General features: G+C 38.4%; 1 long non-coding RNA gene across 1 annotated transcript in view; it reads right to left on the bottom strand.

Moving 5' to 3' along the window:
- Window positions 1–18,985, bottom strand: part of LOC135304239 (uncharacterized) — a 49,931-nt gene extending 30,946 nt beyond the window's left edge. Inside the window, exons 1-2 of the long non-coding RNA XR_010365657.1 lie at window positions 18,896–18,985; window positions 4,787–4,908 (exon numbers count right to left, since the gene is read on the bottom strand). This is a non-coding gene — a long non-coding RNA (uncharacterized LOC135304239). The remainder of the gene's footprint in view (window positions 1–4,786; window positions 4,909–18,895) is intronic.
- Window positions 18,986–20,204: the final 1,219 nt, after the last annotated feature.

Below are 20,204 nucleotides of genomic sequence, written 5' to 3'. Positions count from 1 at the left end.
TAGCATGAAAAACCAAAAGGATTTGGAAGCAGCTCTGTTGATCTTTTAAAGCAAATTAACTTTTTTTGTTAGTGTCCATTTTGTACCAGTTAATTTTACTCAGACAAAGCTATCCTGTCTCTTTTTTCTGTGGTAGTCTGTGAGCAGAAGTGGAAGGCAATGCATGAAAACAGGATAAATTTTAAAGTGGGTTTGCTGCCCTGTATCAAACATTATTACCAACCAGAGCACCCTGAATGGCTGGAAGAAGCCTTTGGAGGCACTACAAAGATAACACTCCTGTGTTTTTAATTTCTCAACAGTGGCTCCCTTCAGGAATCCATAAATCTCCACAGGTCACAAGCGATGGCTGAGGATGGCAAGCAGAGAGGAGCAGCTGGCTTGTTGATATTCAAAACTGGATCAAAGGATGCTCTGTGACAAAGGGAAGGGATCCAGAACAAAGTGTGCCACAGGAAAAGGGATCCAGAATGAAGTGTGCCATAGGAAAGGGATCCAGAATAAAGTGTGCCACAGGGAAAGGGATCCAGAACAAAGTGTGCCACAGGAAAAGGGATCCAGAACAAAGTGTGCCACAGGGAAAGGATCCAGAACAAAGTGTGCCACAGGAAAAGGGATCCAGAACAAAGTGTGCCACAGGGAAAGGGATCCAGAACAAAGTGTGCCATAGGAAAAGGGATCCAGAATAGTGTGCCATGGGTTCTGCTGCAAAACACACCTCAAAGCCCCGGCCTGGCTCCAAAGGGAACTGTTTCATTGGCAGCTTCAAGGACAATGGCCATTTGCATTCTGAGCCATGAGCTATCCCTGCTGGATCAAAGCCTTGGGATCTGAATGGTCTGGGATCATCTGTTATCAGTAATTGTGTGTTAATGCTCCAGTCTGAGACAGAAAGTTCTGTGTTTGCTTACAGGAACAACTTCCCTGAATCTGTGTTGTTCAGAGGTCTTTTCCTGTAATTGCCAGGCCAATGACTGTGGTGGACAGGCACAGCTCTGGTGTAAGAAGAAATCTATTCTAATTAGGGCTACAGGGTGGATCAGTGCCTTTTGTCCCCTTACTTTACATACACATTCTATAATTATACAGATGCCGGGTAAGAATAGCTCAGCGAGCATTGATAAATCCTTCCGTTTATTCCAGCTGAATTATTCCCATTTTAATTTTAGATCACCACGTGTGAAGCCTCAATAGCTGGAAAAACTTTCTTCTGAAACCTTATTTGTCCCATGGTTCTTCTAAAATCTGAGGTCGATCTTTAGAATTAGCTTCATATTTACAGGGTTTGAAATGTGCTTTTGTGACTCGTGCAATCAAGATGCAATTTCACACAAGCTACTGCAAACTAATAATGAGGTTCTCAGTGATGTGAAGATTCAACTGTCAGTTCAAAGCTTTCATTTCCGAGCTATTCCATTCATTAGGAAAAAAGAGCACATTTGGAACAATGTTTGTAAGCTGAATGATAAAGTATCCTGAGGGATCTGAGCAAAAGCAGTTAACAAAGAACCCATCTACAGAGGAACTTGTGTCATTTGCCACGAAGGCACAGCAATGCTGATCTCTAATACATTTTTACTTCCTCAATTAACATCACACAGCTCTACACAGCTTATTATCATTAGATTTCAAAGCACTTTACAATGTCTACTGTCATCAGCCATCAAAAACACGACCCTAATTGTTCATTAGTAGTGGCTGTTATGTTTATGTGGTGCCTTGGCAGTGGAATTTTTCCCACATTGTACTTGTGGCTACATTCATCCCTCTTAATGACACCAGGCAACAAAACATGGTCCTGTATGTTGTTAAAATAATCCAGGGAATGCTTCTGGCCTAAGGCAATTTGCATGATCCCAAATGATTCTCAAGGAGCTGGAGCTTTCCAGTGATGACTCCCCAAAGGCCATTCAGATGCAGCCACCCTGTCTGGGCAGGCAGGGGCTTGGCCATGGAACCACAGAAAAAATGAGGTTGGAAAAGGTCCCTGTGACCATCGAGTCCAACCTGTGCACAGGGCTGAACTGTGACAATTTGGCTTCAGAATCTGGGAATGAAAAATTAAGAGTGTCTTTTCCATTAGCTTGATATTACCTATTTAAATACTGAAAACAGACTTTTGTCCTTTTATATAGAAATTGTTCTTTCTGTGAAGGTTTAGGTTTTGGTTAAAGGGCAATTTGTTCACTACTGTTAATCAGGTCCACTCTATTTTCCTCTTCTAAATGAAATGTTAGATGAAAATGAGTTATCAAGAAAATGAGGTTTCAAGAGTACATCCTGAAGAAATTATTCTAGAGCCTTGCTTTGTTTTGCTGTCGTTTTTCCAGGCACCCTGTTTGTCAGAATTTTTCATGATTTAAGAACATATGAAGAGCTGAGTGGTGTTTACAGAACTTAACCCACACTGAGTTCTGCTGGGTGGGCAGAGGGAGCTCAGTCCAGCTCCCTTTTCACATCCCAGGTTCCAGGTTACACAACCTTAGAGAAATCCTTACAGAAATTGGGTTACAGAATCTTCCCACATCAATCTCAAGTCCCCACAATTCTCACTACCTCATTCTTTATTTTGCACAAACCAAAGCACCAGATGCCTCTCACTGAATTTATCCTACTGATTAAAATAACTCTCTGGAAAGAGGGAAGACAAGAGGCTGATTTTATTATGTTTTAGGTACCAAACTTAATTCTCTTGTTTGCTGACTGAGTACCCTAACTATGAACTATTTGATGAGAAGAATATCACTTTCTACCCCTTTTATCTCCTTTGGTTTCCTTACAAATGCTCAGATGTAAAACAATCCACTACATAGCTAATGAGACATTTGCTAATTAAAAAAAAGAAGAAAAGAAAAAAAAAAAGAAGAAAATAAAAAGCATTAAAAGAAAATTTAGGAAGTAAAAGCAAACTGAAAATGTAATTTTAGTTGACATCACTTTTCTCTCAAAGACCCTTTTCTTCTTCTTACTCTTTAACATTCTGAAATGACAGAATTAAACTTCCTTTCAAAATAGTACTGAAGTTTTAAAGGAAATGGATCTTTCACAATAATTTAAACTTCTAGAACAACACAACAAGAAATCATGAATGAGACTAAAAGCATAAAGACCCCTGTGGATTTATTTTCTTTTTTTGGTTTCAAGCACCATTTTTATTTTGCAGCATTGATCCTCAAAATAACTCCTGCTAACATGTGGTTCTGAGTTGAATGAACTCAGATCATCTGCTTTGATTTGAATATTGATTCTTTGTAATGTATGAGAACAGCTGCCTTTTTGAATTCCTTTCCATCCTCCTTATTACCAAAAACATCATCATTTTATCTCTGGGATTTGGTGCTTAAATAGCATTTCAACTATACCATCTAATGAACTCAGTCAGAAGAGATTCATCCGCTGACATCTCAGGAAAACATAATCCACATTTCCAAACTCTGACTTAACAAAACAGGACATCAGGAAGTTGCTTCAGATTATCGTAGGGAAAATTGCCTATTTCTTAACCTGGAGCCAGAGTGTACAATTCCATGGATAAAGGAGTTAAATCGCTGATAAAAAGTTCACCTAACCAGAAAAAGACACTGGAAAGCACAATTATTTCCCATTACAGTCCAAGACAGAGCTGATGCCTTCAATGGATTAAGAGACAGAATCAACTTCCCGAGCACTGGGACTCTTCCCAGAAAAGAGTGAATTATGTGGATAACAATGGAACATCCCCTTTTCAGCTCAGATTTATATCTTTTGTAAAGGAATCATTTAAGCTACGCTTGTGTCCAAGATTTCCAGAGCTCAGACACTCCCAAACATCTTCCTCCTTATGAAAACTGCAGCTCCACTTTTCTCCTCTCTTACAGGGGAAGGATGGTGGCTCTTCCACAGCTCTGCTGAGATATGCCTCACCCATGCATGATGAGATATAAAAACAAATAATAATTTAAAAAATACAGTATATTTGATTTTCTCTGGGGAAAAAAAGGAGTAGGTCAGAGACATGTTTTTGCCTTTGCTTCATCTACCTTAAGATAAAACTCCAGCTATTGTATAATGTGTATGATTTTCATATAAACCCGCAAGGTGACACCAAGACAAGGGTCCCTTGTCTTTCCCAGAGTGTTCCCTCAAGCCACCTAAATCCACTTGGTTCATTCTGACACAAATCTGAGAGGATTTTTCCAAAGTGAAGGAAAGGTCCAAGTGACTTTCCTGTGTCTATCCTCTCTCCAGCCACAGCTTTGCTGTACCTGTGGAACTTTACCTCAGCAAAATTCTACAGAGGAGCATTTTATAAAATAAAATTATAAAATACTCCAGAGGCAGGACACAAGTGGAAAATGCTGTATATATCAATATATAACTCAGGTGAGATATTCTTCTCTGATGTGTATTCCTTCTTCTAACATGCATCACTCTGGAAGCAACTGAAGTGACATTGAAAATTTTAGTTATTTCAGAATAAAAATATCCAAATAGGCAATTTCCACTGAAGTTGCTATAGAAACTGTGGGAGTGGGGATATTAATTCTAGCTCTCTAACAAGAGTCAAGAATAACCACTTTCCATTGCATATGCATAACCATAAAACTACGTTAGCTCATATAAAATAATAATTATGAAAATCATTTTTTCATGAAGAGGATTTTTGTTTTTCAAAGAACCATGAGCAAGCAAGACGAACCAAACTTTGAAAAATACTCTGAGCAGTGAGCCAGTTTTCTCACCAGAAATTTTGAAAAACGTAACAGTTTTGAAAAATCTCAGCCTGAAAGCACAATTTTGGCAGTACCTCTGCTTTCTTCCTTTCTCCCGTGCCTGCAGATTCCAGCAGAGATCAAGGGTAGATAATCCTCACATTCCTCTGTGTGCCACACTCATCTCAATGCACACACGAGGGCCATTCCCAGAGACCTGAGTAAGCAAGAAATGTATCATCAAACCCTCAGGAAAGCTGGCAGAAATTCTGTCAGGTGACACTGAGGAGTGCCCCACACAGATTTATGATGTTTCAGGGGCTGGGGGCTTTGTAGGATGTGGGAAGTTTAGAGCAAACCTTGTGCTTTTTATTTTCATTTCACTTTGCTGCCCGAGTGCTTTCTGTCTGGAAAGAGGAAGAGGCATCCACAGGAGCTGTCTGCAAATCCTCACAGCTTAATTGCTCTCATCTGGGGACTTGTTATTGTTAAATTTAATAGACATTGGGGTGCTCTCTACTGAGACCTTTAATGTGTTCGGGGCTTTGGAGATCTCTGAAGAAAAATTGAACTTATGGAGAGCAAGTCAATGGTCCAGTGACTAAGGAAAATCCTGCACCTGCTGAAGAACATCTTTCTTCTAATATTGCACCACAGTTTTGGGGTCCTAAAGGAGCAGGCATGACAGGGCCAATTTAAAGCTTTTAGTCCTGCTGTGATTATAAGATGATGTCCAGCATGAATATATCTGTTATTCCTTGGGAAGTGACAGAGAGGGATTCTTTCTTTTCAGAGTTATGTATTTCTAACAAACAGACACATTCATTGTTAACAGTGTGGGGGTTTATGAAAAGGAAATAATTCATGCAGGGCACACAGCTGGGATTCCTGTTTACCTTTATGGTATCAATGATTTTCCTATGCATGTGAAGGTATGTCAGGATTTGTTGTCACATTTCATCCTTTAAAATCTGGATTTCAACATGCATTTTGGTTTTCTGGTATATTAATCTGTCCCAAATCAACCCTTAAATATTCAAAAATTAAGGAAGACCTTGGTGTTTCAAGATTGATTTCCAACCTAATGAAATGAGGTAAACTTCAATTATGCAGCTTTAAAAGTTTATCCATAGCAAAACTTTTGAGTTTTAGAGTAATAAACTTCTACCTGACAGGAATTACTGAATGGATCATGCTGTGCTCTGCAGTAAAAAACAAAGTACTCATTTTTTATCCTTTTAGCCAAATACTTGGTTTGTTTACACAGTTGAATAAAAATAGAATTTAAAAGGGTAAACCAAAAAGGAAGCACTGGCACAAGGAGAAAACCTGGGTGTGGAATGAGGAGATGGTTTTCAGATGAGAGCAAGAAGCAGATGGAAAGCTGATGAGGCAAGGAAATGGCAACCTGGGACTTTATCTATCCATGCAGGTGGCAAAGCAAAGTGGGATTAATTCAGCAAGATATGGAGAAATTCTAGAGATTAAGTTCCCTGATAGTCCCTCCAGATGAAATATTGCAGCAGGCAATTAATTTGTACAATTGTTAATTGCTTTTTGACAATAGCTTGCTAGGCGAAATATCATACCAGAACTTTTGAGAAGCTGGATTTCTTTAGGATGTATTGGTGACAGCTTTTGAAAACTCCATGGGAAGGAGGCTTGGGTTTGACACTTCAGAGTTATATTTTAAACATAACTCTGTAAATATCATAGCATTTCCTTCCAGAACCCAAAATAATTTATAAGATTAATGTTTTGGTAAAAGCTCCTAGACAGTCTTAGATGATACAGAGAAAATAAAGATATTGAGGACCTTTTCACTTAGAAAGAAAAGGCATTAGAATGAAATACTTTGGATTTCAAGGACTGGCATCTTTAGCAAAATCAAGATTTTATCAGCCTGGTCCTGCCTCAAATGTCCCTGAACTCCCACATCAAATAGCTGCCAATGGTCCATCATTTTCCATGACCTATCCCAACTTCTCTCATCGACTTTTGCCTTCCCACACCTTTGGAAGTGCCAGACTCTGACCTCCCTGCACATACAGACCACAGCAAGAGTGGTTTGGACATTTTTTAACTTTTCTCCTCACGGCTACTGGTAAAGTCACACAAGTTTAGAGAGTCCTAAGTGTGCCATAAAATTGGCTATACAGAGAGCATCAATCTGTGCATGCAGGATGATCTTATCTGTACAGCAACAAGGGACACATGAGTGACAGGCCTCATTTGGAAGGCTGTGAAGAAATGGGAATGCTGAGGAGGAACCTTTGGAATGTTAATGGGAATGAAACTAGCTTGGATGTGATTAAAAGAAAAAAATGTATCATACAGGAAATAAAAAAGAAGATTTGGAAAAATGACTTATTGTATTTTTTTATTAGATTCTTAACTTGCCACCTATGGGAAAACCATGCAAAAACCCAAAAGGACACTTATTTTTAAATTTTTTGTGAAAATTTCAAATTCTACTGAAGCCAATGAGTGTTGAAGGTACTGAGAGACACTTTCTAAAACTGAGAGGGTGGAAGGCAAAGTGGAGGCAGACTGGAGTCCATTCCACCAGCTCTTTGATCCCTGCTGGCAGCCTCCCCACTGAGACACCATTCTTTTTGCTTAGATTTATTTCTAAAGTAACAGGAAACTGAACTTCTTTGTTTTGTTTTTGTGGCAGGGTGAACTTTTCTTTAATTTTCCCTTTCTTCTTAACACATACTGAACCAGGAAAGTGGCTCTGGGATGCACATCTCTTGGGGAATATGTATTCATTAGCAGCTTAACTGCAATGCTAGCACAGTAGAAACAGCTGCATTTCAGCTCTCCCTCAAGAATTGTGTTGTCTTTGTCCTAGGAGGCTCAGAAAATACAGAGGAAAACAAGTGAGAAGTGTTACAGAAAGGTTCTAGCAAAATTGCATACAAATGGAAAAGATTTCTATCAAAAACGACCACTGTGAAATACATATTTAAAATATGACTCAGTCCTTAAACAGAATAAACATCAATTTGCCAGTTGTCATGTGTTTTAGAACCATTTGTGCCATTTATTCTGAAGCAGCATCACATTTATTTTCCTGACCTGCTGCGAGAAAGGGTTTGAGATGTTACTGCCACAGCTGAAATATGTTGCTGTATTCAGTGAAGATATTCAGCACTGTGCTGCACATAATAAGCTTCACCACTCATCTGACAATTAGTCATGTTGACACATTTTTATAAATTAGACCAAGCGATCATTTTCAGATGAGACATTTTCCCTGCAGAAGGAACCCTTTCAGCTTTGCAGGGCGTGCTCAAAGTCAGGCATTTACCACAATGGAAAGCAATCTCTGCTGTGGGAAAGAGAAAGGTGCCTTTTGAACACGCCAAAAGGAAAATGAAATGTGAACTAAATTTATGGTGGCAACAAAAACCCATTTTCTTCAAGTGAAGAGACATTTCACATTGCCTAACACTTCTTCTGGGCTAATTGTTCAAGTTCTATATATCAGAGTATAACCAGAGGTAAAACAAAGCAAAACAAATTCCACTAATGAGTATGGTCCAGATTCTCAGAGGGCACAAACCAGCTTACTTACACCAAATGCCAGAGCCAGGCAGCTCTTTCAGAGCTGCAGCTGGTGCTGCAGAGCCTGAGAAAGAACTAGAAAGTGACAGAATAATATTTCTCCTTCTGCACGTCTGTTTTGACTGATGGATTTCTGATGAATTTCCATTAAATATGAAATACTGTGCTAGGTACATATTTTTAACTGCCTGGTAGTTAATTTTACAGTTTGGAGCTGAAGACCTGGAGCTCTTCAGTGAAGGATGTAACTACAGCTAAGTAATCTGTCTGGTTAATTATTCCTCTCCTAAACACTGATAAATACAAGTTTGAGAAAGCACCGCAGGCATCTTTTAAAGCAAATACTTTCCATATTTATGTATTTATATACCCAGTCTGACAGAAAGTACAAATTACTACAGAACACCGTATTATGTATATTTTCTGTGTGAAGAGAATACAATTCCTACAGTCTGAAAACGTTTAGAAATTACACATTCCCACATCTGGAGACTTTGTATTTGTGAAGGTCAAGGCACAGATGTTTCACTCATATGTTCTGCAGCACAAAGCAGTCACACCTGTCAGCAGAGCAGAGCTGTGCTCCTATTCCAGAGTGGATCCCAGCAGGTCCCTTTTGCCAGGGGCTGGCTGTCTTCAAGTCTCCCCCACCACACAGAAATGTTCCAAAAAGCCCTGGCTGCACTTTAGTGGTGATGGAGATGGATTCACTCTCACCAGCCCACTTCATTCTGCCCTGACCTTGCGGTTTGCTGGGAGAGCTGCGCAGAAATCACTGCAGAAATCTTTTCATCAGCACCCAGACTTTGCTGTGCATTATGCAAGCGGAGCACTGACAGCAGGAAACTCCACCTCACTTCAGGTTACACACTTCATTTACATCAGGATTTGTTTAATGGCATTAAAGACAGCTGAGCTTTCAGCTTTAACTGCAGTGTCACCTGGGTTTAAATTTTCTTGTAGAACTTGCAAATACTTGTTATTAACTTCCAGTCTTTTGTTCTAACTCTTACATCCCATCCCAGAATAATGAATTCTGCTCCCCAGGCAGCCCTCCTAGCCAGTTTTATAAGTCTATCAACATGCCCAAGTATATTTAAACAGCCTGGAGGGTGACAAACTATGCAAAATGATCAAAGAACTTCTAAGTGTCATAGCACCTCACAAGGCAGATCTGTACAAAGGTATCAATTCTTATTTTGCAAATATTTGCAAGTAAAAAAAGAGATTTCCATGAATTTGTCAGAAGGCAAAAAATGTCACTTCTCGCAGTAAATACAATTTTTCATTATGACAGCAGTAAAACTATAGAGTGGTGTATAGGTACTCTGAGCTCTGCATACCTTGTGAAAATGAATGAGAGCATTACAGCCAAATCACAGGAAAATAATTGTGAAAATAACATCATTTTAGTAAGGTTTTTTTGCTGTTTTACTCTAATCACACACTTTTTGATATATTTGGGTATCAACTGATTTACACTGATCACTGCTGATAAAGCAGGAAACTTTATCAGTTCCTAACTCTAGGAAAGAGTTCTCTATGGAACACATTTGTGATGTGGAATATTTCAGCAACATGCTTCTAAGTTGGGGAGGTTATAATATTATGGTAATTTTTTTGAACTGAGCCCTCCCTTTGTTTCTTTATGTTGAGCTTATTTTTACCTCTTTAGTTCACTACCTGTGAAGAAATTAAAGGAAATAATTTTGAAACATCATAAGATTCATTTTACAATAAAAAACATTTAATGCTTATTCAGAGATGGAACTTTTATGAAAAATCTGGCACAGAAAAACTTGAACTGTTACTTAGAAACAGTCTCTTAAATTTTTCTTATATGCTCATTCTTCCCTAAGTATCAGAGCCACCATAACACAGAAAACCAGACACCCATTAAAGTCCTCAACCTCCTGAAAAAATCAGGATCTACAGTATTTGATGTCCAAAGATTTGCTTACGTTTGTTGCCAATAATTCTTTGGAAACTACTCTGTCTTTGTGTGTTTGTGTGCACCTCTGTGTGTTCATTTCCTAGATCCCCAAATTAAATATTTTCAGACTATTTTTACATGCAGACACACTGTTTCTCTGAGCGACCAGAAGCAAAATGACTGGGGGTTTATTCGCTGAGGGAATCTTACCTGCATGAAAGAGCAGCATTTTCCCCCCTTCTATTTTCCATTTAAAACAAAGCCCAGCATGCATAATAAAGATGTTGAGCTTCTGACAGATTGGCAAGAACACAGGGAGCAGTCCTGTGAGCCCCAGAGGTAAGCAGAACAATTTCATAGGAGATTTCAATTTGGATGTGCATTGTGAGTCATTGCAACACTGAGAGAGATTTAATGTCAACATTGGTTGATTCAGTACTGACATCATCTCAGAATTTCACTTGTTCTCCTTTGGAAAGAGCAACTCAGCCTCTAAGTTTACTCCAGACTGATTTTTATTACATGAAAACAGTCATTGAATAATTGTCAATATAATTAAAAAAAGCTCCCATGTTAATCCACATGCTAGAGTTCAGGCAAATTCCCTGAAGAGAAGAAAGCAGACATCAGCTAAAAATTCCTCTGGCTGCACATCTCTGCCAGGAATTGTCACACTAATAAAGAAATCAGTTCTAAAGATTTGTTTATTCTCCAATCATTCTAGCCTTTGTTCCCTCTCTTGTGACTAGTTTAGCTTTACTGGTCATCATTCTCACTGCTCCTTTACATCAGTTTGTCTTCAGTTTCTGATTTCCCACCCGGTATTTCTCCAGTTTTAAACAAAATCACCTTCCCAGAACTACCTTGCATTCAAGAAGCTGTTCAGCAGAAGGGGTGATGTGCTGTGAGTGTGAAAGTACCACTTTCTCCTCTAGGCCCAGCAGTCCTGGGGCAGTTGCCAGAATTAGAGTGGCTTTCAAGTGGAGTTTACAAAATCAGCCTGGTTCCAAGGCAGTGTTTACTGCTCCATAATTTCATCTAATCCCCACAGCTACTGACATAAACTAATTGCATGTACACATATGATCCCATTACGAGTGGTGCAATCCAGATGGTGCCAATCTGGGGCTGCAAACTGAGTTCCAGTGCTGTCAAATGCATGCCAGGCTCCCCTGCTGCATTTACATCTCCATTCCTCCTCTGTCAGGGCATTTCCTGCTCAGCCCAGTAAAGCCAGGGAGTCAAATTCCCCAGGAGAACATTGTCCAAAAGATGTCCCCAGAGACTTTGAAAACACCAATGTCTGAAAAGCTTTAGATTTTCCTTTAAATCCTTCTGTCCTTACTGTTACCATCACTGATAGCATGGCTATTTATTATTAATTCAGTGAGCCTTCAGAATTGCTGTGATTAGCAATAACCTGCCTGCCATGGAACCTGAAATCTCAGCTACAAGAAGACAATTCATACCTGAAAGAACATCTGGTGTGTCCTTATCTAAGTCCAAACAGGCCATGCAAACTAACCATCCACATAGCATGTGGATTTTTCCTATGTCATCTCACCAGCTAAATAACTAGTGAGTTAAAATGTACCTACACAGCAAAAACTCACCAAAAACCCCAAACAAACAAAAAATAAGTAAAATTTGCTCTTTTTTTAGAGGCAGATATGGGAATTGCCAAGTGATGTTTGTCCTTCAAAAAAAGGAGTTGCTTCTAAACTTATTTTTCCATAATTTAATAGAATACTGGTGGATCTTCTGTATTTGCATGGTTGTGCTGCATGGATATGTTCAGATCCTGGACACAGTGAAGATTACTTATTAATTTTGGGATACTGTGTCCCAAAAGTGCCAGCAAGTACATGATCTCCTAAAATGTGTTCTGTGTGATGTATTTGAAGCCATTTATTTTGATTCTCCCCTCACTTTTTCATTCCATTGATTATTGAGATGTTACCCTGATCAAAATTAGCTCCACTTTAAGTTAAGATGAGTCTACTTCCAGCAAGTACTCACAGCACTTAAGTTTTCACTTTCTATCTGCTGTCATGCAGGTAAAATTTAACTTTCAGAGCAAACCTGGAGTCAGCTGAAAGGCCATGAGCCAGATTTGTGTGAATTCAATTCAGAATTCAACTGAATATTCCCCAGCTCTATTTTGATGTTGTTCTTATTTATTCAGCCCTGGAAAACAGGAAACACAAGATGCACAGCTGATATGAGCAGCCTGAATCTGTGGAGATCTGCAGAGTCCAATCATTTAGGGGTGCACTGGTGGAATCAGTGGTCACACACCAAGGACTCAAGGCACTGAGTGATTCCCTCATCAATCCTGATTCTTTGCATGCTAAAATAGAAGTGCAGATGATTTTATGATTGTTATTATTGCTCTTCATAATATTAAACAAACAGTTCAAAATTACTGTATTCAGTTTGAATTGCTTCTCACAAAATCACTAACAGAAATCCTTTCTGAGCATGCAAGAGGCACTTCAGTATTTCATGAAGTGTTAAATTGGCAAAACAACACCACGAGTTCATTACTGCAGATTCTTTCCAGATGGAACCATAAATGTTCTGTACTTCACCCAGCTCCCATGGTACAAAGCAAAAGTTGAGCATTCTGATCACTTTTTGAGGAATGATATTTCTCATAGTGATCATTTATTTTCACAATGAAGTCACTAATTGGAAACAGAGCAGGAAAAGGAAGATTCCAGAACAGCTCTGATTTATTTGGATCCGGTTTTCTGGTTTTCTGATTTGTTTGGATCTGAAGCTTTTCTCCACATCACCTCTGCACACAGCACAAGGGAGACTCCAGCTGAGCCCGTCCCAGCACACCTGAGCAAGGTGCTGGCAGCCCACGGGAGGGAACTGCAGTACCCAAAGGCAGTGGAGCCAACTGTGCTCCCTAAATGCAATGAGATTTCCAACTGACAAACCCAAAGGAACAGCATTCTTGGAAATTTAAACTCATTTTTACATATGCAGTGACAAAATGAAGTGATTTTAAGTTTCACAGTTGTGTTCAAGAAAACTACTGAATACTCCTAATTTTCTTCCCCCTAACTGTGACAGTTCTGGTTTTTTTAATCTGTCCATCTTTTTATTTACATATTCTTAGAATTTAAAAATATGTTTATTTGCTTATTTCAAAACATGAGTTTAGTTCAGTCTTGTCTCAATGTAAATAAAAAATAATTCCAATGGTGTAAACCAAACAGGAACAACACATACATAAAAATATTTAAAATGTAAACGGTTGCAAAATATTTAAATTATAATCAGTTTTATCTGGCCACTGTTCTTTGCCCAAAGGAAAAGTCACACCAAAATTTTCAAATGCATTTAAAGATGATATTGATATATTTTTGTCTTCATTTATTATAGGCTTTGCCCCAAAGCAGAATAATTTCATTAATCTAGACCATTTCACCCTGTGGATTTGCTTTGTTCCCACAGTTGTACTGGAAATTCCAATCAAGTTCATCCACTCCACCCGAGCTGGTCTTCAAACAATTAATTAGATTTACTTGTCCCTTGAATTCATCAGCATTTTCATAACATTTGTTTCTAGTTAGAAATTATTATTTTTAATAATCTTATCAAATACGTAAAAGAGGTTGCTCCTTTTTCTTGGAATCCCAGGTGTAAAAAAAATATGGAAATAAAGATAGGGCAAACTACCAACACATTCATCGTCTGCTTCAGACAGGCTGTGATATCTTCAAAGGAGCATCCAGTAGGAAATTATGTTCACTGCTCCCCAGAGTTTTTATGAACAATCAAACTCCTGGGAAAATGTTAATCCCACAGTCTTGTTCTCAGTTCCCTTCCACGCCAGGAACCTCCTCTCACTCCTTTGTGCAGAGAACTGCCCCTATTCCACAAAATCATCAATTTCTTTTTGTTCAATCTCTGCTTGTGCATTTCACAGCTCAAAATGGAAATCTCCTTACATTCCAATCAAGAAACTCATAGCCATAAAATGATATTTGCCCCAATTAAAAAATAAGCACTACTTACAATGTGATGAGATTAACTTTGTGGGAAAAGTGGCTTTTATACATTTACTTTGACTTGAGCTTTTGTATTGAAATTAAAAAATAAGAGAAGCTCTTCAAATTCTTTATTGAGTAACTTTTTTAGAAATTAAAATAAGCTCTGTGGTGCTGTCTTGTGCTACTACAGCAGCTACAGCTTTCCTCTCACTACCCCTACTCATATAATTTTGGAATGTCTGTAATGGCTCTATAAAACTTGGCTATGTTGATAAGACGCTTTAATAAGTCTTTCACCCCAAAGAAATGATGAAAACTTTATAGCTCTTGACAGAGCTGATAGGCAGGGAATAAAGTCCTATTTTTGTGACTTCTCCAGGATAAATTTTGACACCTACATGGATCCTACATGATCCAATACTCTGGCATTAAATAGTGCAAGAGCAGAAACAAACTCCAAAGTGGTAATAAATAAATATCCACAGGCTCACACCTCCAGTCCTTGGGCACCCCACCAAAACTCTTCTCAGACTCAGAACCAATGAATCTGTCATCGGGCGGGCAGAAAAAAGTTGATTTATATGAATATATAAATTTCCATAAGCCAGTCCAAAAGTCACAGTTAAACTCTGCAAAAGCAGAACCATTCAGGGCCCTCAGACTACTTTGAAAACACCACCAGTAGGGACTGAGACCAATCTGAAATCACAGAGAGTGATCTGAATGAATATCCCTTATATCAACATGCTAGCATGTTAGGAAGGAAATTAAATATATCCATTTGAAGGCTTACTCTTCAGAAAATTCACATATTTAACACTATTTCTTCAGAATATGACATAAAAACCCCCAAAACTATAGGTTTGTTCAGTTTTAGCTGCATGGATGTGTGTACTTATCTCTGTGCTCATTACCACCCAGATAAAGCAATATCCCTGCACATTAAGGGAGAAAGGCCCAGCAGATTGAACATGTGCTTTAAAACTGTTGCCTCCAGTAGATCAACTGCTTTATTTATGGATTTTTGTGTCAGGTTTTACACCAGCCTCGCTGGAGAAGTTCCTTAACCCATTTGCCTACATCTCTCTAACAGCAATAATGTCAAGCTCCCTCTTTCTTCTGGAGTCTGATAAAAAGGAATGAGTTACTGTTTTGAAAAGGCTCCAAGGAGAAAACCATTCCACAATCATTAAACTGTGCTCTCAAAGATAATCAACCTCCAGAGAGAATGATGGCAAAATTACCTTTTTTCTGCCCTACATCTTTGTGTTAAGTCAGGTTCCTGGCTTTTTTATACCATCTAAAAATTATCTTTTTTAGCAGAGCCGGACACAACCGGGCAGGTTACCTAACAAACACACAGTGGATAACCAGCAGCATGGAGAAACAACTCCTGCCACGTTTTTGCAAGAGGTAGGAAAGAACAGTGAATATTTCAGACCTGTACACCAAAGCAATTCCCACCATTGGGTAAGTTCATGCCTATAACTGGGGAGCAGAAATCCCAGAAATTAATATTCCCCTGCAACATTAGTGTATATTAGATTATTTTATGGAATCTCAACTCTGTCACCTTAGAGCATAAATATTTTAATAAACAGACACACTTCATGCAATGCCTTCAGTCTAATATAATAGTTTAAGTAGACCATAGAGATATCTGGTCTTTAAAAGCAAGAACAAGCATTTCCCAGAATTTGGCCTGCTTGAAACCCATTCCCAACCCATTCCCCAACTCAGAGTGCACTTACAGCTTTTGTGAGACACCTTGAGATGGTTCTAAGAGATTCAGGTTACTGAATGACCTTATTTTGCATAGCAGTAAATACGAATTTATCTCAGGTTTCCTAGTAGATGTATCTTACTATTGTGCAGTCCTTGAAATGTTTGAAATTCCTTTATGCTCTTTCAGATTACTCTCAGTAAGTTGACAAGCCTGAATGCTTTCTAAGCCACTGTAAAGAGACTGACAACCAACACAATCTGAAGGCAGATAAAAGGGGATTTTGATGGGCCTGAAACTTATGAGCAAGGCAGAGAATAAATCTGTTTCTTGTAAGTTACTTTCTTAAAGGGGAAAAAAAATATCTGAGTGTATTTCATCTAGGACCTGTCAAAATAATGGCTCGGTGATGTGAATTCAGAACATGAAAGTGCTCCATTAGCAATCAACAAGAGACAAGAGATACACCAATCTTTTCTAGGAGAGTTTTCTTATCAGACACATTTGTTTTACTTCATGAGATTGTTCTAAATGCATAAAATTTACATACATATGGCTGCATTGTTAATTCCTGCTCTGAAACTATTTGGAGGAGTTCTCATTTTCTGCCTGGGGAAGGAGCTTCCCAGCTGAGGAATGCAAGTGAGGGATGTTAGGTGCTTCTCTGATCACATCACTAACACAAAATAAGGCTTCATTTCTACCCTCACAATAATGAGAAATTACAGGAATTGCAGATATTTATAACAACAAATCAGGAAGAGTAAATAACAAAGACTGACAGTATGAGTAAATTATTACAGAAGTCACCTAATTAATTTTTTTAAAATTCCATGGTCAGATATCTGTCTATGGACTTCCTTTGTGAAACACAAAGTTTTTTTCCTCTTTTCTCCTTTCTTACATATTAGCATACAAAGTAGTCTAGAAAAAACACTGCTTTGTAATAGGTTAAAAATGAGTTTTTTATTGCTGATATGAACACAAGCAACTATGAAATATCTGCTCAGATATGAGTTCCCTAAGAAAATGCATCTTGTCATAGCTTCCAGATATCTGTCTTGAAGGAACAAAATTACAGCTAATAGTTATGTTTATCTAAAGTAAAGGTTCTGTGAAAAAGGTCACAGAATAAAAGCATTTTCACTCAACAACACGTGGGAGAAAACATTCTTCATTCCTTATCCAGGTGAAATTACATTGCCCTAAATTAAATTCAGGATCAGAGGAATCCTAGAATTATCAAAATCATGAGCTTCCCTTTATTTTCACAGTGGAATTAATAAAAACTTATTTTCACAGTGACACTAATCAGAGCAATTATTTTCACACATTGAAGCAGAATTTGGCTGCTTAGAAAACGCCAAAGTGATGCCTCCCTGTGCCATGATCAAAAGCAGTAATTATTATCAGGTAAATCTGTGCTTCAGACCTGTTCAAATATCAAAATTCCATCTGGAAGTCTACTAAGAAAATGAAGAGACATCATCTACATCACATGCATATAAAAAAAAATTGATATTTATGGGCAGCCACAGCTTTTCAGGGTAACCTGTACCAGGGCCTCACCACCCTCACAGACAAGAGTTTCTTCCTTATATCCAAGTAAAATTTACCTTCTTTCACTTTAAAACTGTTGCTCCTTGAACTGTCACTACAGGCCTTGGCAAAAAGTCTTTGCCCATGTCTTTTTTATAAGCCCCATATTTAAATTGAATGATAAGACTAAGACAAATCAGTTGAACATTTATTTTCCAGGACATAAAAATGAATGAACGGGGCAACAGGAAAAGGTATGCATGAAGGGAAACTTCTGAGATATTCTAATGGTTCTAATTTTAAAAGCTGCCATCAAATCTTGATGGATTATGAAAGTGTGTCTCGTTAGATAAATTATAGGCATGACACTTTGGAGATCAAAAATGTGCTTTAATTTATTAAATAGTAACTAAGCCACTACTGTGGCTCAATATTGAAGAGTGCTAATAGCAAGTTCAGATGTACTGAGCACTGGGAGCTCGATTTTGGAGGTTATTCACAAAGATTTTGGAGGTTATTCACAAAGATTTTGGAGGTTATTCACAAAGATTTTGGAGGTTATTCACAAGGATTTAGTATTTCTTTTACCCACATTATCCACATTCCTAATGTTATGTGCTAAACATACAGCAGGGACACAGAGAGATCAGCAACAGGAGGTTCAGGATGGATATTTATATTTATTTAGATTTATAAAGATGCTGAATGACTCTGTAATGAATTTTGTATTGTGTGCAGCACTTAATGTTCAGCCCTCATGCTGCCAGCATTAAATGTTACTTATTTTGTCAGAATGATAAAAAAAATAGATTTATTGTATCCTTAATCTATTCATTTCTTGGTGCTGGAGTTTAAAAGGAATTGTTTTGCTCTTCTGTGCAAAAATAAATTATTATTATTTTTTCAAGATCTATTACTCAGGTTTTACATCTTACTATGCATCTAAAAATGACAATATATCTCCCAAGCCAAAGAAATTTGCCAATCTATGAATCTTTTAATTACAACCAGAACTTGACCAAACTGCTGGTTGTGTTTCCCCCTCTGCTGACAATGGGATTACCTAACTTGCACTTTCTCTCTCACCACCTTGCATAAAGCTGATACAGAAACTCTGACAGAACTTTCCAAGTTCTCCCCGAAGTGGATTCTTGTCCTATGGCCTTTATTGACTTATTTATTGTTCTTTCCACTCTTGCAGCAAGAGCTGTTTCCAAATATTCTTCACAAAACTAATTTCCCAGCAAATCCAAAACTGCTGCCCTACCACTGCCAGAAATATCCACTCTGTACTGAGCCTGCTTTTGTCATTGCCAGCAGCTCCAGAGAATGGGAGGAAAAGGAGGGGAAGCAAAGCAATAATCCCTCTTTGCATCCCTGTGCAGTGGTTATAGATTTCATTTTACTGTTACATGAAATTTAGCTGCATTACCTGGCAGGTGAGTGACTTCCCCACCCCTGCTCTGCTACCCAAGGAAACAGACAGGTGGAAGCATGGATTTGGATTCAGAGCAAATTGTGGCAGGAAGTCAACAATGTAACCTAGAGGAAAAAAAAATTGAATCTGCAGAAAGCAAACCAGGATTGAAATTTTCAATAACAATTTTTAAGGTTGCATGTGAGAATCCCAGTAATTTCACAACAGGCAAGGAAAATCCAAGAAAAAAACCAACCCAGGCACTACCCTGAACATGAATCTGAGTCAAGTGGTTCTTCTCTGGCTGCAGGGCTGACTTTACTTGTGATTGCCCTTAATTTTTATAAAATACCACATTTCAGTTTTGGATGGCTGCAGTTCAGAATCAGTATTGTAGTAAAACTGCAATAAAGGATGTTCAGTTCTATTTGCAGGGTAAGACAGAGGGTTAAGTCCCTTTCAAAAATAAATTCACTGCAAAGCCTCCTCTATTTTTCTTTCCTACAGCATTCAGGAAGACCATATTCTGAGCTGGATTGTATAAGGCAGGCAGTACTTTACCCTTTTGTGTGTGAGATAGAAAAATTTCAGTCCACTCTGTCCCTGCAAATAGGCAAAGACAGAGCAGAGAACGGCTGATAGATTTGATGTGCCTCAGTCAGAGAGGCTGGGCCAGCTCCCAGAGGTGACAGCTGCAGCTCCCAAAGCTCCAGCAGAGAGAAAAGGACACACAAACTCTGACAGCTCACACTTCAAGGACGGCTCCCAGCAAACTTTAGCCCAGACTAAAGGAAATATCCACGAGAATGTGGTTTTACAAGTCAGAGCTTCCCTGCAATTAGCCAGCGCACGAGACAGTGAGACAGCAGTTGTGGCTCATTTCTGCTTTGTCTGAGGTACCCCACGCTGCCCTGAGATTTTCCTCTCCAGTGAAGAGCTGTGGGTGTGTTGGCACAAGCTGGAGCAAGACTCATGAAGGATGATAAAAGTTACAGCAGAGGTGAGACATTTCTAGAAATAATCCAAAAGAGTAAACACCAAAGGAAATTACAATGCCTTCCTACCCACTGTTGAAAACACTGATTTTTTATCCAATTCCATATATTATTTAATTTTATGCAACTTAATATAACAGATACTCTATTCCCTCTGTCTGGTTTCTGGAATCTACTGAATGCAATAGATACTGACTCTAAAGCTCAAAATAATCAAATTTTGTCGTACTTAAAATCTCAGTAAAACTTGACACAAGAAAAGCTATTCAGGTGCATCCTGAGCTTTTTTGAGTGTAGAGACAGAATTGCAGCAAAGCCTGAGCTGGGAT

This window comes from Passer domesticus, chromosome 7, assembly GCF_036417665.1.
Source record: "Passer domesticus isolate bPasDom1 chromosome 7, bPasDom1.hap1, whole genome shotgun sequence".
Lineage (NCBI taxonomy): Eukaryota > Metazoa > Chordata > Aves > Passeriformes > Passeridae > Passer > Passer domesticus.
The sequence above is the reverse complement of the archived record's forward strand: the minus strand, read 5'-3'. Positions and strand labels throughout refer to the sequence as shown.